Consider the following 4,018-nt stretch of genomic DNA (forward strand, 5'->3'; position numbering starts at 1 on the left):
AGAGCATCTTATTTATCTTTTCTTTTTTTTTTGAGGCAGAGTCTCGCTCTGTCACCCAGGCTAGAGTGCAGTGGCGCAATCTCGGCTCACTGCAAACTCCGTCTCCCGGGTTCACGCCATTCTCCTGCCTCAGCCTCCCGAGTAGCTGGGACTACAGGCGCCCGCCACCATGCCCGGCTAGTTTTTTGTATTTTTAGTAGAGATGGGGTTTCACCGTGTTAGCCAGGATGGTCTCGATCTCCTGTCCTCGTGATCCGCCCACCTCAGCCTCCCAAAGTGCTGGCATTACAGGCATGAGCCACCGTGCCTGGCAAGCATCTTATTTATCTTAAGAAAAGATCCAGACTATTCCAACAGAAATTAAATGTTTATGAGGTAGATGTTAAATTTTATTAAATGCATTACTGACATAGCGTATGATGGTAACTTTTATCTTTAAATTTACTGATAGTTCCAATTCTATTTACTTAATAATATTTTTGCATTCTTAGAATAAGCCACTTTTTAGCCAATGGTGTAATTTTTTTTTAAACATATGGCTGGATTAAATGTGGCTGATATTTCAGTTAAGGAGAGCCTCTACATTAGTAAGAATACACTGTGGCTTTCTTTGTTCATACCATCTTTGAAAAGCTTTGGTATCAGAAATAATGTTAACAGTATTAGTACTACTTTTATCAAAACAAATTGGAATGCTTTCCATCTTTTCTGTACTTTGGAATATTTTTCAAGTTTCTATTATTTGAATATCACCATCATAATTTTGGCTATAGTTGCACTCAACTGTCTTATGTGTTTAATATTTTTCTGCATAAATTTAATATTGACTCACTTCTTCTTTGACTTAACCTGGTCCTAAGCAACAGACATAGATTAAATGTATGAGTTACAGTTTTTCCAGCACATTATTAAAATACGAAATAATCATCTGTACATAGCTTATATCATTACCTATACCCTCTGTAATATTTAATATCTAATATCTTTGGGAAACATACCACACAACTTTAAATAGCACAGAAATTATATTTTTCTCATATTTTGGGAGCTTTTTTTTTTTTTTTTTTTTTGAGACACAGTTTCACGCTTGTCTCCCAGGCTGGAGTGCAATGGCATGATCTCGGCTCACTGCAACCTCCACCTCCCGGGTTCAAGTGATTCTCCTGCCTCAGCCTCTCGAGTAGCTGGGATTACAGGCATGCACCACCACACCCAGCTAATTTCGTATTTTTAGTAGAGACAGGGTTTCTCCATGTTGGTCAGGCTGGTTTTGAACTCCCGACCTCGGTGATCCACCTGCCTCAGCCTCCCAAACTGCTGGGATTACAGGTATGAGCCACTGCGCCCAGCTGGGAGCTATTTTCTTAAGTCACTTTGTGACATCTTCCAAGAATATTTTTCTGTCCAAGTATTTCATTTCTTTATGAATTGATTTTGGTAATTTTGTTTTCCTAATTTCAATTTTTTCAAGATTTTTCTATTTTTTATTCTAGTTTTTTAAAAATCTCCAACATTCCTGATTATATACATTATATATTAAATATATACACATACACATATATAGCTAACATATCTATTATATACTATATATAATATAAATTATACATATTATATATACACACATTTTATATATATATATAATTTGGGGTATTTGTGTTATCTTATTTCTTGATGAGTCTAACTAAAACTTCATTTCATTGTTTAACAAAGAACATACTCTTAAGATTTTTCAATTCTGGTGATTTTCTTTTTTACTCATTCATATTTATTCAATATTTACTAAACACCATCCATGTGTCTAGTAAGGTGCTAGGTACTGAGGAAAGAGAAGAGTGAAATAGACACAGTCGTAACTTACTTCATTAATTTCTGCCATTTTTAAAAACTCCCTCCAGTTATCCCAGATTTCTTTTGTTGTTTCTTTTCTTTCGAATGTCCTTGTGTAGAACTTACTTTATTTTCACTCTTTATTTTTTGATAATAAAAGCTTTCAGAGGAATAAATTTGCTTATTATTTGTAACTTTATTAGTATTTCATAATTATTTTACTAAATGATCTATAACTGTAGTTTTCAATTCCTATTTGAGTCAAAATTTCCAAATAGATTAAGTTTTTTAAATGTCAACTTTCATTATTTACAGTTTTATTGCATTATGATCACAGAGTGACCAGTAAAATTTCTCTTGAATGAAAGTAATGAGGTTTTCTTTCTGGCCTTAGAATAGATCAATATATTAACCATTCCATGATCATTTTGAAAAAATGGTTTGTGTAAGACACAGTTAAATTCTCCCACTTTGTGAGTTTTTCCATGTGTTTCAAATAGGTTCTCCTTTAGTTACTTCCAGTGTTTTGCTATTTAGTGAGTGGACTTTGTAACTGCTACTTTTTCTTCTTGAACTGCACTTTTATCAATATAAACGCCCCTATCTCATTTAAGATACTTTATGGTGTATTGTGTCTTTAACTGATACTATTGTTTCAGTAGAATTATCCTGTAAGATAGACAAAGCCAAGAAAGATATCCAGAATTAAATCACATTTTGTTTTACTATCAAGAAAGATACTGCTACCTACAGAATGGGAGAACATTTTTGCAAGCTATCCATCTGACAAAGGTCTAATATCCAGAATCTACAAGGAACTTAAACAAATTTACAAGAAAAAAACAACCCCATTAAAAAGTGGTCAAAGGACACAAACAGATACTTCTCAAAAGAAGACATTTATGTAGTCAACAAATATATGAAAAAAAGCTGAACATCACTGATTATTAGAGAAATGCACATCAAAACCACAATGAGATCCATCTCATGCCAGTCAGAATGGCGATTATTAAAAAGTCAAGAAACAACAGATGCTGGTGAGGTTGGGGAGAACTACACTGTTGGTGGGAATGTCAATTAGTTCAACCACTGTGGAAGCCAGTGTGATGATTCCTTAAAGACCTAGAACCAGAAATGCCATTTGACCCAGCAAATCTATTACTGAATATATACCCAAAGGAATATAAATCATTCTATTATAAAGATACATGCACCTGTATGTTCACTGCAGCACTATTCACAATAGCAAAGATATGGAATCAATCCAAATGTTCATCAAAGAAAATGTGGTACATATACACCATGGAACAGAATGCAGCCATAAAAAGGAACAACATCATGTCCTCTGCAGGGACATGGATGGAGATGGAAGCCATTACCCTCAGCAAACTAACAGGAACAGAAAACGAAATACCGCATGTTCTCGCTTATAAATGGGAGCTTAACAATGAGAACACATGGAAACAGCGCAGAGGGGTCGGGGGAACACACACTGGGGCCTGTCAGGGGGCAGGGGCGGTAGGAGGGAGAGCATCAGGATAAACAGCTAATGCATGTGGGGCTTTAATACCTAGGTGATGGGTTGATCTGTGCAGCAAACCACCATGGCACACGTTTACTTATGTAACAAACCTGCACGTCCTGTACATGTATCCCAGAACTTAAAATAAAGTTAATTTAAATTTTTTTAAGAAGATACTGCTTTAAGAGACAGAAAGTAAAAAAAAAAAAAAAAAAAACAGGCAGTATTCTATCAAGTTAAAGTTCTTTGGAGTTAAATGGGAAAATATTTATATATTTTAAGTGCTAAAGAAGTGCAGACTCTAATCAAGTTATATGGCCGTTTGAATGGGGGTCTCAGGCTCCTATTAGAAGCTACACAAATTAAATAAAATATAACTTGAATCTAAGGCACGTGAGTATTACGACACCTCTTTCTTCAACTTTTGAAGGCCATGCTACAGAAAGACTACAAAGGTGATGAACAAGAATTCTATACCCAGGCAAAGTATATAAAGGGTAAGGGCAAAACATAGTTATCTTCAGATGAAGGTTGAGAAAACTTACTAGCACAGAATATCCCTGAATATGCTCAAACCAAATATGGTCAAGAATATGTTCCAACCAAAGCAAAAGTGGCTCAAGCTGATATCTGAAGTCTAGGTAGGGTTAGAATCCCAACCTTGTCCCT

The sequence above is a fragment of the Papio anubis genome, unplaced genomic scaffold, assembly GCF_008728515.1.
Source record: "Papio anubis isolate 15944 unplaced genomic scaffold, Panubis1.0 scaffold159, whole genome shotgun sequence".
Taxonomy (NCBI): domain Eukaryota; kingdom Metazoa; phylum Chordata; class Mammalia; order Primates; family Cercopithecidae; genus Papio; species Papio anubis.